Source organism: Capsicum annuum, chromosome 10 (genome assembly GCF_002878395.1).
Source record: "Capsicum annuum cultivar UCD-10X-F1 chromosome 10, UCD10Xv1.1, whole genome shotgun sequence".
Lineage (NCBI taxonomy): Eukaryota > Viridiplantae > Streptophyta > Magnoliopsida > Solanales > Solanaceae > Capsicum > Capsicum annuum.
The window spans coordinates 92,209,433-92,228,022 of NC_061120.1; the positions used below are offsets into that span (position 1 = coordinate 92,209,433).

An 18,590-nucleotide genomic window follows, 5' to 3' on the forward strand; every position below is an offset into this window, starting at 1 on the left:
ATATGATTGAAAAGATAAATTTTCTTGTGATTTGAGGTAAGTTTATAAAAATTTTAGGATGTTTTTTATGTTTACAAAATAAATTTAGTATGTTTTTGTTATTTTTACATCCTCCTATGGTATTTATGTATAGTTTTTGTTCTATTGTTTTGTGAAATTAATTTTATGTGTTTCAATATTTATCTTCTCTATTTGTGATAGATGTTGTGGCAAAGACTGTGATGTTATTAATCTCTTGGTGGATGTCTTTCAGTTTTCTTCCATTGTAATTGTGTTTTACCATAAACTGTTCTGTTATTTTTAATTTGTTACAAATAGTATTATATTATTATGTTCATATATCTCTGTTGCCCTAACCTCCGCTACTTGATTTTGTTCGATAAGACAACTTAAGCTCATAACCTCTTCTGTCCTTTATACACGTTAAGAAGATGTTCATGTAGTCAAAAGACATTGTTTAAGACTTCACTAAAGTAATTTGAAGTTAAACTCTTTGTGCTACTTTAATTTTATTTTATAACTTATTACTTATTAACATTATATACACGTGCAAAACACGTACACTTGACTAATATTAGTTAAAAGTAGTTAGATAATCTTTAATATTTTTGAAAATACTAAATCACATATCTGTTTTAATTTTTTCGTCCAAGTTTTTTTAAGTTCATTTTAAAAAATCTCTTTCCTCATTTGGGAATCATGTAGGAATACAATATTAAAGAAAATTTTGGTTTTTTCCACATATCTTAAGTTTAAAACCATAAATCCAAAAATCTTTGTTAAGTTTTAAAATTTATCCTAAATCAAAATTAAACAAATAAATTAAAATAGAGGGAGTAAAAAAATTTTTGCAAGTTAAAAAATAATATTTTTTTCTATATTTCGACTCTCTTTTATTTTTTAAACAAATACATGCACTAAAAATCTTCTCCTTTTTATTTTACTAAAAATTTTAAAATTAAAATCTTTAACAGTCTAAATTGATTTTTGTCTTATGCTGAATTAATTTGATTATTTTTTCTCAATTAAACTCATTAATTATGGCTAACATATTTTTCTAAAAAAAGTACAGTATTTAAATAATATAAAACATATTTGATACTAAAATTATAAAGTAAGAAAAAGAAAAGGCCACAAAAATTACTACCCTCTCCGTTTCATTTTATGTGATTGTAAATCATCTTATTAGGTGTAAAAAAAAAAATAGCATTAGATTATTATTAATAAAATAGTAAGGTGATTTTTTTTTTAAACGATTAAAAAATGTCACATAAAATAAAATGAAGAAAAATAATACAATTCCGACTACACCAATTATTGATGTCACGTTAAATGAATTTAATGAAAAGGAATGAATATAAAATTGAAAAATGACAAAAGTCAATGGTTATCCATGTGTACCAAGATGATTCGTCAAAGATGCAAAAATCTTTGGTTGTGAGGACGACCAAAAAAATTTATTGTCTCTTATATACTAGACTAGATGGTCAGTGCCCGTGCAATTTCATTGTACAAAAGTGGCCCCATTTAGATGTGCATAGTAACTGAAAAAGTGCAAGGCCAGAATATCCGGAAAGAAAAACTGCAATTTGTTTTCGGCACTACAGACTTCACATCCTTGAATTTCAGCCTTTCGCGCTACAGCTTCCAAGTCCTCGAGCTTCAACCTTGTATCTTTACTATAAAATCACAGTAACATCAAAGAATTCAACATCATTCATAAAATGTTCCTTGATAAATCACCTGAAAGTTGCAAATTTTGTCGGATAAATTAAATCACCAGAAAATATATACTTATGCTGAAACACTAAACTGTATCTAATTTTCTTGTCAACCTAAAGTTAGACAAACAAGAGTCACGCTGCAATGGAGATACACATGTAAGCAAATGTAATACCATTTCCATGTAACATCGAAATAAGTTAAACAATTTGTGGGGATTGTCAAAGTGAAGCAAGAAGGCAATTAAATTATTTAAGTGTGATCTGGAGAGGATAGAATGTACATAGACCTTTATCTTTTATAGTTGTTTCCGTGCAGTTTTATGATATATTGGGCGAACATCCTAAAATTCGCAACTTGACAGAATTGATTCATCTCATCCAAGTTCCACTTTGTTGATCTTTATGAGTCTTCTACTCCATGACAAAAGATAAGTACCACAAAATGGAAAGTCAAAATACATCGAAACTGTGACTTGCTTTAAGACAGAAGTGTACAAAGATTTAGGTCCCTTAGAACAATCAGATCACCAGCCTTCATATATCCAGATGTGAATTTAGTGATCATCATTGTCCCTTCCAAACTGTTAACATATGTCCTCATCTGCATGTATGTGCTCTCTGTAGAGGCTATTCAACTTCTGCTCGTAGTTCTCGACCTTCTTAAGGGCACAAATTTCGTATTTTTTGTATATACTTGGTATATTTTTCTAGATGCACAGTATTAATTTCAGGGAAAATGGTGTTCACCTGGCTACCCTCCACTGTTTACGATTACTACCACTAAATGTATATCCAACATAGGTGCGATAATATTTTTGGCAAATTAGAACAACATGGTTTGTCAAGCTTAGTAAATTCATTGACATACAGATCTTTCTTTACAAACTACTGTGAAGAAATTGAAAACTAGAGCTCGAGGGCGTATAGTTTTATTATAAACAGATCGACTTGTCAATAACTATTGTACAACAACAACAACATACCTAGTGTATTCCCACCAAAGTGGGGTCTGGGACCCATTGAGTGTACGTAGTTCGTACCAGTACCTCGATGTGATCACGTAGAGAGGTTGTTTCCGATAGAAAGGCTATTGTAATTAAAGATATATTTATAAATAATTAGAAAACTTACAAGCTTGTTGATAATAATGATATTGTTGAAATTGTTAGAGGCAAATTATAATAAGGAGATGAATTAATGAGACTTTTCTTGATATGATGAAGTAGTTCAGGAGGAACAAACCAGATAACATATGTTTGTAGATTAAAGCTTGTAGTTGAAGTTCTTGCCACTGAGCCAAACTGAAGCAACTACTTTCCATTCCTATAGTCCAAAACAAGAAAAAAAAAAAATTCAAGGATATGCTATGTATATAACAACTAAAAAGCTCTAAACTTTACAAACAGAATTGGAGTCAGTAATTTCACTAAGTGTGTTGAAAATTTTGTATATATATATAAAAAAAAGTAATGTTTGACTTCAGGCTGGAACAATACTTATAGTTCAAATCTTGTGTACGTGTTAAGAAATCTATTACATATATATAAAAAATGGCATTCTAAAGCGATAAAGGTCATGTCTTGAATACGTTCCTACAAATAAAAAAGCATCAACCTATACAAACTCATAAGGTTCAGATCATAAATTTATCTATACTACCAACTACTACGAATAAACTTCAAATCTTGAATCTAACACGAGAGAAACAGAAAGAAAGAGGGAGTAAATAGTATATTTACTCACTGGAAAATTTGGTGGCAGTGAGTGTTGAATCTGCAGAAAGAGTAAATGCTGACGACTTATTGTTGGTAGGTTCAGTTACAAATATGGAAGAGCAAAAGTATCAGTATCAGAACAAGAAGCATAAAAACCAGTAGAAGAATGTGAATAACAAGAAGAAAAATAAGAAAAGTCAAGTCAAGAACAAGTCTTGGTAACTTTGCAGTATTTTTTACTTCTTTTGACTTATTTTTCTTTTCATTTCTCCATTGCTTCAGGTTGAAATCTCTTATGGGGTTTGGGGGGCGGGGGGGTAACTGCGACTAATTTCATGGGATCCTTCAAAGCAAAAGTAGAATATAATTAAGAAAATAATGGTCCAACTTATTATAAATAGCTGATAAAGAATTAGAGTTAAAAAAATACACAATAATTACAATCTTTGAACATTAACAGATATAGAATCACATACGCAGACCATGTGTCGTGCTAAAGAAAGCTCTTATCCTTTTAGGAGCAAGATATCATAACTACTGCTTTACCCTACCAAACCAACAGTAGACTCTACACTTACACTAAACAAAGAACACTCGGAAAGGTCTGCCTTCACCTAGTTGAATCATCAAGATTTCAATGATTTAAATACATAAATATACAAAACAATAATATATAGCCTTTCTCAGGTAAATACATTCGCCCATTAGTTTCATCATGACATTGTCTTCTAAGAAAGTAAATGGGTTTTTGTCCACCAAAATCAACTTCATATACTGGGAACTGAATGCAACTGTTAGATATGAACACATCAATAGCATTGGTGATTTTCACTACATAAATATCAACGATATGAACACACCAACACTACATTAATTGTTTCACTGCATTGAATACTAAAGATACCAAACCAAATCATACCATTTATCACCCTGAGGTACCGTACGCCAAGCCATGAACACTATTTAAGAATTTCCAAAGATATTTCCCGAAATGGGAACAATTGCAACCTTTTCCACAACGTTCACGGAAGTTGATAGTTGTTCATGTTTATCTTGAGCTATACACTGATCAAAGTTGCCTATATATTTATTTAATCATGTAACTCTTCCATATGACATCAATTGTCGCTGTCAGTCGAGTGTAGGTTTGATTTCCTGCCAAGTACTTATAGCATTATGTGTTGAAGTCAAGCTATTTGGGGACCATTTAATACCATTTGAAACAAAAATGAAGGTTGTCGGATTAAAATAAGATGTAAGCTATAATTACACACTTATAGTTAATTCCACGTGTTATTAAATATATTGGCTTAAAATTTTGATATATGCCATATGGCTAATTATCAGCAGGTTTCGTGCGTATATACAATAGCAAGAGAGACAATCTTCACTGGAATTTTTCCTCATAAGCAGCATGAATTACTATTAAGGATCAAATTGTCCACCTCTTAAAATTCTTGGTAATGTTTAAATATCATGAACCAAATCTTTTTGTGCCAAAAGATAGATAAAAAAAACTTCCGTGCCTTTAGAGCTTTAACTCTCAGCCGACACCTGCTCCTACGTGAGAATTAAATGTAGGGGTGTTCATGGATCAGTTTGGGTTGGTTATTGGTCAAAACCATAACCAAACAAACTTAGTCGGTTTTTAAATTTCTAAAACCAAACCAAATCAAACAAAAAAATAACCGTCGGTTTGGTTCTTGTCGGTTTAGTTCGGTTTGGTTCAGTTTTTTCGGTTTATAACTTTAACGAATGACAAAAGTTGAAAATTAAAAATAAATCCAATCTAACATGTGAGATGTTAACCGAGTGTTGTATCTCAACCGTGAAACTAAGATATCAACTGAGTGTTATACTTCGGCAAAGCTATGAACAACACTATATGAACACTTCTAAAAAAATATTTTAAAACTACATTTAAAAAAATGATATGATAAACCCCCCAAAAGGTGAACACATAAACTTCTTACTCAACAAGGTTAAAAAAAAAAGTTAAAATTAATGATTATCTATAGTCAAATGAATCTCAGCTATAAATTTCATTATACAACAAGATATTATTTTCACAATTAGTATCATTTGTCATTTAAAGTGCAAAATTCACTTAGAATCTCATAAGGTACTATTAACTAGATGAAGAAATGACTTAATGTGTTACGACTAAAGTTAAATCATGATTAAAATATAAAGTGTAACAAATATTTAAATTGTATTTATGAATAATACATAAATAATTATACAATATATATATATATTGGTTCGGTTTGGTTATTTTGTCAGTTATTTTAGAGTAAAACCAAATCAAACCAAATTAGTATCGGTTTTTTTAAATTCAAAACCAAACCAAACCAAATCTAACCAAATATCGATTTTTTAATCGGTTTGGTTTGGATTGCGGTTCGATTTGGTTAAAAACCAAACCATGAACACCCCTAATTAAATGTATCCCTTCTCCTTATAGTAGTGAATAGCAGATAGTTAACACTTTGTTCAAGTTATATTCATAGATGGAAACAGAGGCGGCGTGTTCATAGATGGAAACAGAGGCGGTATGGGACATAAAAGGTGAAGAAAATATAATGTAGCTAGTAGGTTTTGAACTCACAACCGCAAGGGCTGAGGGATCTGCAGTCCACCCGGGCACCACTGAGCTGCCTAATTATCTTTTAATGTGGTTCGCATGCAGTAATTATATATTTATCTTCTTGATTTTTCAGTAAAAATATAGAGTCTACACGAAAGCTATTGGGTTCACCCCCACCCCCCTACAACGATGTAGCTCCACCCCTGATGAAAAACACTTTACTCCAGCATGCGAAAACAATCTTGAAGCACAAGTAACAGTGGGTACATTCGGTTACATCAATACTATTAACTCCCCCTCTCAAAATGAGAAATAACGTTTTGCTTGTGTGAGTGCCCTCATCCAAAAGATTTTAGCCCCAACCCCCAAATTTTGGTAATTTCCTTTTTCTACAGAGTTTGTTACAGTTTGTTAGAAATACAACTCGTGCATCGGTATAAGGTTTCTAAACAGATCTATTATGACCCTAGGCTGCCTCACGCGTTATCCTAAAGGTTTTGGGTTCAATTTTCCAGTTTTTTCATATGGTAACATAGCTAATCTTAGGTAAAAGTGTTATCTATGTATATCTGTTCTCACAACGGTTTTCTTTCTACTTTTAGTCCAATAGTATATTGTCTCTACCTAATCTGTTGCTTTGAACTTCGCTCAGTCCACTCAGCTTAATGAGCTACTAACTCTACCTTACAGATCTACAACATCCTGCACCTTGATAGGAGTTTCATAAAAGCTTTATTGTTGTCCTAACCTACTCCACGCATTATATTGAAGATTTGGATAGGATACGCAGATTCTATCACATTTTTTACATGGTAAGCCTTCAGTTTAGATAAGGAGGGATTACGAGCCACAAAATTTTAAGACCAGCACAATCCAATGAAAATACAACAACAACAACAACAAACCCAGTGTATTCCCACCTAGTGGGGTCTGGGGGGGTAAGATGTACGCAGTCCATACCTCTACCTCTGATGAAGTAGAAAGGTTGTTTCCGATAGACCCCCGGCTCAAGACACGAGATACCACACAAATACATAGTAAAGCACAGAAGCAGATTACATAACATAAATACGGCACCCATAAGTAATATAAAACAGAGGAAAGCAGAGGAAAGCACACAGATTCGTAATAAAACATGGAACACGGAACACGAAATCATAACAAGAATAAAACCCCCACCAAGTAATTCCCTACACTAGCGACCCAAACTGGCCCTAATCCTCTGCCGTAATTCGCGCCCTCCAGACCTTCCTATCTAGGGTCATGTCCTCGGTGAGCTGTAACTGTTCCATATCCCGCCTAATCACCTCACCCCAGTACTTCTTCGGCCTACCCCTACCCCGCCTAAAACCATCCAACGCTAGCCTCTCACACCTACGGACCGGAGCATCCATGCCCCTCCTCTTCACGTGTCCGAACCATCTCAATCGTGCTTCCCGCATCTTGCACTCCACTGAAGTCACACCAACCTTCTCTCGGATAATCTCATTCCGAACTCTATCCCCTCTAGTCAGTCCACACATCCAGCGCAACATCCGCATTTCTGCCACCTTCATTTTTTGGATGTGGGAGTTCTTAACTGGCCAACACTCCTCTCCATACAACAAGGCCGGACGGACTACCACCCTGTAGAATTTGCCTTTAAGCTTGGGCGGCACCTTCTTATCACACAGCACCCCCGACGCGAGTTTCCACTTCATCCATCTCGCCCCAATACGGTGCGAGACATCCTCGTCAATCTCACCGTTACTCTGGATCATGGACCCAAGATACTTGAACTTATCCCTCTTACATACCTCCTGTGCTTCCAGCTTCACTACTACCTTATTCTCCCGCCTCACATCATTAAACTTGCATTCCACATACTCTGTCTTGCTTCTGCTCACCCTGAACCCTTTAGACTCAAGAGTTTGCCTCCACACCTCTAATTTGTCATTCACACCCCCTCGAGTCTCATCTATCAGCACTACATCGTCTGCAAAAAGCATACACCACGGCACCTCCCCTTGAATGCGCCGCGTCAACACATCCATCACCAACGCAAACAAAAAGGGACTAAGAGTAGATCCCTGATGCAATCCTGTCAGGACAGTGAAATGCTCTGAGTCTCCTCCCGCCGTCCTCACCTGGGTTTTCGCTCCATCCTACATATCCTTAATTACTCTGGTATATGCCAGCGGTACTCCACTCACCTCCAAGCATCTCCAAAGCACCTCCCTGGGGACTTTGTCGTATGCCTTCTCCAGGTCGATAAACACCATGTGCAGATCCTTCTTCCTCTCCCTATACTGCTCCACCAACCTCCGCACTAGGTGGATTGCCTCCGTCGTCGAGCGGCCGGGCATAAATCCGAACTGGTTTTCCGAAATAGACAGTATCCGTCTCAGCCTCACCTCGACCACTCTCTCCCAGATCTTCATAGAGTGACTCAATAACTTAATCCCCCTATAGTTATTGCAACTCTGAATGTCCCCCTTATTCTTATAGAGAGAGACCATGGTACTCCACCTCCACGCCTCGGGCATCTTTGCCGTCCTGAAGATTTCATTAAACAATCCAGTCAACCACCTTACACCAGCCTCTCCAACGAACTTCCAAAACTCCACCGGTATCTCATCCGGCCCCGTCGCCCTACCCCTTCGCATCCTGCGGACAGCCTGTCTAACCTCTTCTACCTTAAAACGTCTACAATAGCTAAAATCCCGACACTCCTCTGAGTGCTCCAGTTCCCCTAACACAATAGCTCTATCCCCTTCGTCATTCAAGAGCCTATGAAAATACGACTGCCAATGAAAATGAATGTCAAATTCCTTTTTAAATAAGAACGACCGCAAGAATTTTGTCAATCCCATTTTTGAATCCTCATGTTTAATCCGTCTGCCAAGTACTTGTTTGTCGTTTATTATTTGGTCGTTCGTACATGTTTCTCAAGTCGCCTATCGCCGGGATCTATGTACTTTTTTCTGGTTCAACTAGGAAATAACTGATCCCGAAGTAATAGATTCTAAGGATCTCATGTATCACCAGGGTTCCTTTCCTTATGCATATATTCTGTTGTTTTAAGAGCTCCTGTGTCTTTACCTCATAATGGTGCCTACGGCAATGCTTTCAAAACCCCTTACTGAAGTTGTTCAACAGCAGCGCTCACCTCCATGAAAAATGATTACAAAATTCTTGATCAACATGTCGAAGAGATCAAGATAGTGTGATTCATCATTACTAACAATACTCCCCCAAATCATCTTAAAATCACAAACCAGAGAGAGCTTTGAGAAGTAGAACTTCTTCCTTTACACCAAGTTCTTCTGCAGGATTTTTTGAGCCTTTAGTATCTATGTTAAAAACCATATAATCACGAGATTTGGAAGTTACTAAGTTCCAATAATATTCTTCTAGATATTTGAACACCGAGCTTATAAATACACATCAAATAGAGCTAACATTCATCCTTGAAATAAAAGGCCCAAACATCATGAGGAACCTACCTACTCAATGCACATTCCTAATGATATGTTTGTCTAAGAAAATGGACAGGGAAGATATCAGGGTAAAGGTGAGAATATGGTCAGGAAGTCTCTGCTTCACATGAAAACACTAAAATTGGAAAAATTGTGTTGCCAAGAAGATATTTATATGTGCAAATAGTTACGACAGTTTCAGGCTAAACACAAAAGTTTAAACTTACAGGTATAAAACCAGAATCAATAACTTTAATGACCATGGAAATGTCAGCCTTCGTCATCTGCAAAAGCACAAGTTGCCAAATTTCAAACAATTTCACGGCAAGGAACAATTTTGTTTTCTCAAAGAGCTTAAAGATATAGCAATATATCCATTTAAAAATGATCTTCATTTCACCTTCTAACAATTCTTTGGCATGTTGACCAACCACATGAGAATGGAGACATTCCGATGGAAGGAATACCCTCTGCAACAACAAAAAACATTTGTTAGGGATCCACTGATGAGAGACAGGCATAAAATTGTGATCTTAGCATGATTAAGTAATCTCTGAGGGGGGTAATCAAGTAAGCTCTTCAAGGTGAAAATATGCATCTAGGATGAATCACTAACAAACCTTGTACCTGAAGACCTGTAAATCTTTTGTGGGATGACTGGATGGACAGCTATCAAGTACTATGGAGATTAACAACAGGACTTGATTAATTAGGATGTTAGCTTCAAAGAGTGATGTGGCAACTAAAAAGCAGATACTAAACCAATTTAGGCCCTCATAACATCTTCTGCAGAACAAAACAACCCCTCCAATCTGATAAGATGATTGCCTATGGCCTTCACAATGTCTGTTCCAATCCTATTTCTTATCATTCAATAAAGCCGTGGGGCTACAAGAGAGATTCTCAGCACTTGAACAACAACATACCCATTGTAATCCCACTTAAACATCCAAATTCATTTCAAGGCCCAACCCTACCAAAAGTGAGACCCAATGAGGTAAATGGAGCGCAAATGTGAAAATATTACATATTATGCTACTAGTTAACATTAATTAAAATAAGATCTATTTCTAGACAATCTTAGAGGCTAATGGCATGGAAAAGAAATAGCTACAAGTACTTCTTGCTAGGGCTCTCATGATTTCAAGATTGAGGGATGTGACCTGCAATAAAGAAAAATAAGTATTATGTCACATATCACCTGAGAGTCAAAGCAAAACATCAAAAGAGATCATCGCACGGAGACGAAGAAGTCTAACAAGTAATTAGGTCATAATCACTTCATTTGGTGCAGTAAACACCAAACTTGTCATTCCCTGAACACTCTAAATAGACATTTCTCAGGAGCGTAGTAGATAAGGTTAAGCAGATAAGAAATTAAGCATGGAAGTTTAGCATCCATAAGATCCTGGAAATAAGTGGAAAACAAGAGGAGGATAAAGACACATGCATGAACTATTGCATGTAATGTTCGTGACCTAAATGAAAGGTCATGGAACATAGGAATGCAAAAAAGAAAACAGGGTAGAGGCAAATATTTCAATGGCTTCGGCAACGGCACTGCTAGTCCTAAGTTACAAGCAGACGGTGAAAAGGAATAAACACAAAATATCAACTACATAATAGAGTTGAAATATGTGTCAGGCGGAACAAAAATATTACTTGAAAACGGAAAGGTGAGGGCTGGATCTTACTGAAATTCTTGTAGCAACAAAACCGGCCTTTACAAGAGGTAATGAGGGCAACATCAGAGGGTCACGAGGTTACTTGAAACTGAAATCTAGATCGTCCTTCTAGAGCACCAAAATTGGTTCGATTTATGTTTACTCATTTCATAACTCAAAGATTTTTGCAATGGCTAATGAACTTTACAAATACTGCTAATGACTAAACACACTCAAGTAGTATTAACCTGCACCATGAACAACAATAAAACTTTCTGAATCCCCTGCTGGTTGATCACCAAAATCATCAACGAAACTTGGAGCTTCAGACTTTCCCGACCTTTTACTCCAATCCATTCCAAGAACATTTGCAGAAGTAGAATTCAGAACAAATGCTTGACGAAGATGGGATGACACTTCCTTAAGATTCTCCTCATCTATAGTCTCCAATTTATCTTTACTTGTGATGGCTGCACCTCCTGAACTTAAAAGTAAACAAATAATACACATGACACGCTACTAAGTAGGGAAAATTTTCTATCCCTATGTTCACACCAACTTGATGTCACTAACCATGGCCTGTTACGAGTAACCTAAAATAGTTAAATACAACCTCAGAACAAAGCATCAACGGCTCCATTCTAATTATTAAGTTGTATTACGCTGACCAGAATATTTTTTTCCACAGCTAGTTAAAATCAATCAATCAATCAACTACATATCAATCCTAAACTGGTTGAGCTCGTCTTAGTGAAAAAATCAGAATTTTGTAAAAAGTGTTCAAGATTTAATATTTATGTATGAGAATTAATTTTTGACATATATGCTTCGTATGATTTTTCTATACATATGTATAATTTTTCAACGAACTGTATTCAACACCCTTCACTATATGTGGCTACGACACTGGTCGCCTACACGTATCCTCCGTTAAGTCAAAGGATTCATCTAGCTTGAATATTTTACAGTGGCTGTCAACCCTCTTTTATAGGTAGATTTTTATCACAAAATTAGTGGCAATTGAAAAGTAGCACAACTTTTTAGCCCATTTTGATTCATCAGACAATTTCTAACACTACGTAGACCCAAAAATGACTATTTTCCCAATAAAATTTCCCACTAAAAATTGTTCAGTGCCTATTACTCACATATATTTGGATTGAATCAGTGGGGAACCAAAAAATAGTAGTGTAAAAATTAGGAAGCTTTCCGGTGTTCCAATGAAAATATGCTTCCCACACTGCGTTTTTCCAATAAGCTAGTTCGGTGGGAAATAAGTGGAAAGCCCATGTTTCATAGCACAAATTACCCATTGAATGCTGTGGGAAAAACCTCTATTTCTAGTGGTGAATGCTCAACATCTTTAATATTGGTTGGAAAAGCAAACTGGAACTCTAATAAATTTACAACAGCAAGAGAAAAGAATAGTTCACCAAGTTTGACGATGCACATTTCTTCTTTAGTTGCTGTTGTTACTGCCACTTTAAAAACACTTTCACTTCTTTGTTGAGTAAGTTGACTACACTTGATGATCAATCCCAGAAATTGTTGGACCCCCACTTCGGTGGTTAAAGGATTCCTGACCCTTATATGGTCTTGGGTCCTTCACTCACGAGCTATCTATTAAGGTTTTCAAGATTGACTTAGGCCAAACTTCATTTTTTTATCATGTATTAGAGTCAACTCATTTAATTTATTATTTTTGATATTGGTCCCTGTCTTGTATTATCCATGCTTTAGATATTCAGCCTTGGACGTGTAGGGGTATTCGATTCCTTGATTTCTTTATATAATCTTGGGTAATCTTCCATCATGAGCTAGTTTTTGAGGTTGAATTAGGTCCAAAATTTATTTCTTTATCGGAAACAATATATATGCGGCAAGATAGTATTGATAATGTAAATAAAGAACTCAGGGATCATTTGGTGTGAGGTACTAAGGTAAATAGTCTTGAGATAAACTTTTTCATATATTGTTTGGTTAGCAATACTCGGGATAACTTATCTCGAGACTAATATAATTCCGGGATAAGTTATACCACATATTTGGTGGTATAAGTTATCCCAAATTAATTTATCCTTGGATAAAATTATAAATGACAAAAATACCCCCAAACCCTTTTCTTTCCACTTTCTCATATATATATATATATAAACCTAGTTTAGGTGTACGCGGCTCGCGCGTGTACCTCACTATAATGAATTTAAACGCTAAACTAAATATGATATTTATTCAAATAGTAAGAGAATTTATTTAATTAGATATATAGTAGTTGTAAATATCAAAGATACAAATGGGCTAGGTGTAAAATGTATTGACAACTCCTTAAATTACGGTTGGTGTTTTAGAAAGAAAAAATAATCATAATATTTTATATGACTCAAAATTTTGATCATTAATTGTCTATATCATCATTTATCTTTAAGATACCTACAAAATTGAAAAAAACAAAACCACGAAATCAATGCATCTAAGTAAATTAAATATTACAAAAAATATATTTCTTTGACGTATCTTGGCGACCAAAAAAAAAGAAGAAAATTCAAATCAAATAATAAAGAATCATTTAAGAACAAAAATAAATATATCTTGTTCCATATGTTCATATTAGATATTATTATATTTTTCTAAAAGAATTCTCAATTTATAGAAGTTCAAAACTTTTTTCTTTAATAAAGAAATTATATAAATATGATTGATTTTTGCTTTTTTCATTAATTATTTATCAATAATAGAATATTTTAAATTCCAAATAAACTAAACTAACACAAATAAGAATGATTTTTTTTAACCCTTTTTAGTTTTTAATGGATTTTTACTTTCCTTTTATTTAATACAAAATAGAGTTCATTTTTTTTAAAAAAAATATACGTAGTCCTAAAAAAGGGGTGGAAGTGGGGTGGGGAATTCGATTTTAGTTGGGTTTGAAGTCCTAAAATTAATTAAATATTATTAGGTAAATAGTAAAAAGACGTTTTTATCTAAAGAATAATCTTTTAATGAAGGCAAAAAGTTCAAATTACTTTTCTAAGGGTCTTCATACTTTTAATATATTATAGATATAGGTTATAGATATAGATTATAGATTAAAAATTATATATATATATATATATATATATATATATATATATATATATATATATAGTGCAGTAAAATTTATGCCGCTTCTGTTTGCTGCTGCTAGGCTCTTGATATCTACTAAATTGATATACTGAATCATGGACTCAACACACCAGCTGAGATAGGCGATGAAAACCAATGACCATAGTTACGAATGGAAAAGAGAGAAAAAAAATATATAAATACAAACAATATATTGATGGGAAAAGAAACATATGAATTTCTAGTTATGTAAAAGAGACATATTATAGTTATGTAAAAGAAACATATGAATTTCTAATTTGATGGGAAAAAAAACCATATAAATACAAACATAAAAATAATTAACGGTTATTTTTGTAAACACACAATGCACTATATATTATTTTTAGTAGCACAAACCAAACAACCATTAAAAAATAATATCAGCATAACTAATCTCGATATAACTTATTTTCAAACCAAACGACCCCTTAAGGTAATAACCTATTAAAGAAGAATGGTCACACGAATAAAATTTGGGAAAGGAAAAAGGAAAGAAAAAATGGTCATGGGAGAGATGATATTGGGAAAATTAAAAAGTGAAGGAAACAGACACGCTGCAGTGTCATTACCATAGAAGCCTCATTATTGATTGCAGTTTTAATTACGAAAATACCCTTGATGTTGCTATTAATTACCAAAATGCCCGTCGTTGTCAACCAAAACTCTCACTTATATAGTAGTAATATAGTATAATAATATAATATATATACTAGTTTAGCCGTACGTGTCTTGCACGTATAACTTATGATTATTTAAAATTAGATAATTTTATCTATTACGAAGGTTTTTAATGAAGTGCAAAAAAGTTCAAAACATAAATTTTATTGTAAACACATATGTATTTTACCATCAGAAGTTTCAGATGGTTAATAAATTTAATATATTATAGATCTAGATTTATAGACTTTTTAAATCTTGTTAAAATCAAATTTAGTTGATTTAAATTCTTATACTAATGAAAGAAATATTAGTTGTTATTAATTTTGATAACTTCTAATAAGGAAAGATTTTATCATAAATATATTTAATTAATCTTCAACTATTAAATTTACACCGATTTGCATGACTAAGTGGATAACTCGACATGGAAGTTACTACAAAATCATGTACAATGAAAAGAAATTAAACATTTAGTTACCATTAGAAATCAACATTTTATCTTCATTCATGAATCCTTATTGATGCTTATTCAATTTGAAGTACTTATTCAATTCAAAAATATTTTGTAATCTCAAGATTCAATTCTATTTGCAATTATGTAGAACAAAGATGAAAAAACTACATGTCTTAGCAAATCTAAGTTGCTAATTATCTTATTTACCCTAATTTTAGTTAGTTACTATCCAAGCTCTCTTGCTAGTTAAATACAATTTATAGCATCTCTTCTCCTTCTCTCTCTCAAGATCTTGCTCGCCTCCCTTCCCCATATCCGTCTCTCTCACTGCCTCCCTTCATTTATCTCTTCCTTTTGATAACTCTCAGTTTTTTTGTTCTCTATCTCTTTTTATTTCTTTCAAAAAACTTTAGTTTACTTTAGCAAATCATAATTGAAGTGTGCTAAATTATAGAAAGAGTGTGTGGCCATGACTGGCAAATAGTAAGTTGCCTAGATTTTTGTAATTAAATCTTTTCGTAAACTGTTAGGTAATTCTAAAATTTAGGAATTTCAAATCAATTGAGATTTTATTTTATGAAACTTCTTTCCATATTTGAACTAAATAGCACAACTATTAAGTATCTTATATGTTGACTACAACGAAGGTTTTCCTTTTTAGGGTTTAAGTTTTGATTTTGTAGTGAAGTTTGCTTTGTTCTAATCCATTGTCACAACCAAGTTATTTAATCGGTGTCTATTAAAATTTTAACTCTAATTTAACTGTTTTCTCTCGTAATTTTTCTATCAACTGTAACGATGAGAAGTTATCACCCCATCAAATCTGACAAAGGAAAAATTATTGGGGTCTCAAGGTTAAAAATGGGTACTCAAAAAAAATTAAAGAAACAACAAAAAAGAAACTATTTAAGAAAATTATAAACAAATGAATTTTTCTTGAATAGTTTTAACCATGATCTAAAATACAGGTGACAGAAAATTTATTCTATGAAACAACCTTACATGATTAATTTTTAGGCATCAATCTAATTGCACGAGCACAGAGAAGATTACTTATACATGGGATGCATGTAAGAGTATCCAAAATAAAGCTCACATAGAGACAAATAATGCAAGATTGGATTTAAGAAAGTATGTAAACAGAAGGCAACCTGCATCAGTATCAAGACATTCATCGAAACAAAACATAAATTGTTAATTCTACTTACCTTTGTCTTCATGCTGTGGCTACAAAGTAAAGCAAACATAATCAGAATTGAAGAGAAATCATACTAATAATTTAATCAATAAAATAGATATCAGGTAAAATAAATTTATAGTGGAAGAAGTTAAAATTTCGCTCAAAAATCCCACAAGAAAAACATGAGAATTGTTTTTTTTCTTGTGTTGCTTTCACTTTTTAAGTAAAAAGAAACCCTTCTTCTCTTTACATATTGTTGTAATTGACTCTTTTTTGACACTTTTCACGTAGAAAAATGTTGTTTTTTACCATCTCTTTTAGTACTTAAAATATATTAATTCTCCTAATATCTCTTATTATATATTTTAGAAGTCAATATTATATTTAATATTATAAAAATAATAAAATAATAATTAAAGAAAAAGATGAAAGACAATTTTTAGGAAAACTTTTAACGAAAGTCCAAAAATCCAAAGAGTTTTTAAACCTATTTTATAGAATTTTAGTGGGGCCTTTTTTCAAGTTAATGCCTTCTTTCTTTCCTTTTTTTTTAAAAGAAAAATCTTAATTAGATTTTTCCTTTACCAGAAATTTAAGACAAAATAAAACCTTTTTTTTATGTCAACCGGTCCTTTTTTTCTTTTGGAAAAGGTCACGAACAACAAAACACCAAATAAATATTTCCATAAATTTAGGAACGTCTCTTACCATATTTATAGATTTTTTAATACTCTTTATTAATTATCATATATTTTATTACTCTCTTTTCACTTACAAAATAAAACAAATCAAAATTTATTTTTCATATATTTTTCCCCTTACCATATAATATAGGACTCCTTAATCTTTTAAGATCATAATTAATTTTATAAAGCTAATTAAATAATAATTAAAGAAAATTGGTGAAAAGACGATTTTGTCAAAAGGAAAGATTTTTAATGAAGGGTAAAAAGTTCAATTCACTTTTTTAAGTGTCTTCACACTTTTAATATATTATAGATATATAAGTTAAAATAGTAATATGTTATTTTTGTTGATTGTTGTGTATAAAAAGATATCAAATAAGACATTAACTAATTGTTCAATATAAATCAAAATATAGATAAGTTCAAATAGCTAGACCAAGAATTAAAATAAAAATACTAAAATCACTAGCTTATTTATTAGAATCTAAACTCAAGAAAATTATTTGTTAAAATTTTATTTTCTTTTGAAACTTAAAAAATAAAATTCAACCTAAAATGTGATTCTATTTTTATAATTTTCAAATAGCAAAAAATGACACAAAAATTAAAATATCTAATGGAAACCTACAAAAGTATTTTAAACACTAAAATAATGTAAAACCTCAAATTTGATTTAAAAATTAGGAATTTGCAAAATGTCCCTCTTTGCTTAGGATCATGGAGAATTTTCTAACAAAGAGGTAAACACGACTGATTTTTGACCTAATAATTTATTCGAAAGTAGAAAAATAAATAATAGGAAAGAGTTGTTACCTAGTCCTAATTTTTGACAACCTACATATCTTAGGTTGTAAGAGAATTAGACCACGTGTAGTTCGGGTAGGCGTAGGGATAAAAGTAATAATTAGAGAGTCGAGTGGATTTTCGATGAGGTTCCTATCCATATCTCTAGTTATTACATCAGAAAAAATGAAACTGAAAAGAAAAATACAAGATTCTATCTACTCTACTTGTCTTGATTCTCTACCTTTAGATCTTCCTATGGGATCTTCAGTTATTGCCTCACCTTTTTTAGTAGGTACCTTGATCCTAAAATTTGATCTTGAAATAGAATTTGAGACTTGAAATTAAAATTTGGAATGAGTAGTTGGCGCTCTTCCAAATGACAGTTTGTAGATTATTCTCGAATACTTATTTTCTTGATCAAAAGCTAAGAAGATGAATCTTGAGATGTCGAGTTGCTGCATATGTCAAAGCTGACTCTAACTACATTCGAGATTGAACATTCTTCAATGCTCTAACTGAGGATGAGATTTCA

The 18,590-nt window shown here is 32.8% G+C and overlaps 1 long non-coding RNA gene across 22 annotated transcripts; it reads right to left on the minus strand.

The window, feature by feature from the left end:
* Positions 1 to 1,333: 1,333 nt before the first annotated feature.
* Positions 1,334 to 12,986, minus strand: LOC124887999. Of its 22 annotated transcripts, none has more exons than XR_007045780.1 (7): positions 10,105 to 12,986; positions 9,885 to 9,954; positions 9,712 to 9,768; positions 3,468 to 3,522; positions 2,967 to 3,047; positions 2,708 to 2,811; positions 1,334 to 1,743 (listed from the first exon to the last, which is right to left on the minus strand). It is a non-coding gene; the product is annotated as an uncharacterized LOC124887999 (long non-coding RNA). The 22 variants fall into 22 exon arrangements; XR_007045797.1 differs by having other exon boundaries at positions 2,708 to 3,047; positions 9,885 to 10,457; positions 10,605 to 10,647; positions 11,397 to 12,937; XR_007045799.1 differs by having other exon boundaries at positions 2,708 to 3,047; positions 10,112 to 12,985.
* Positions 12,987 to 18,590: the final 5,604 nt, after the last annotated feature.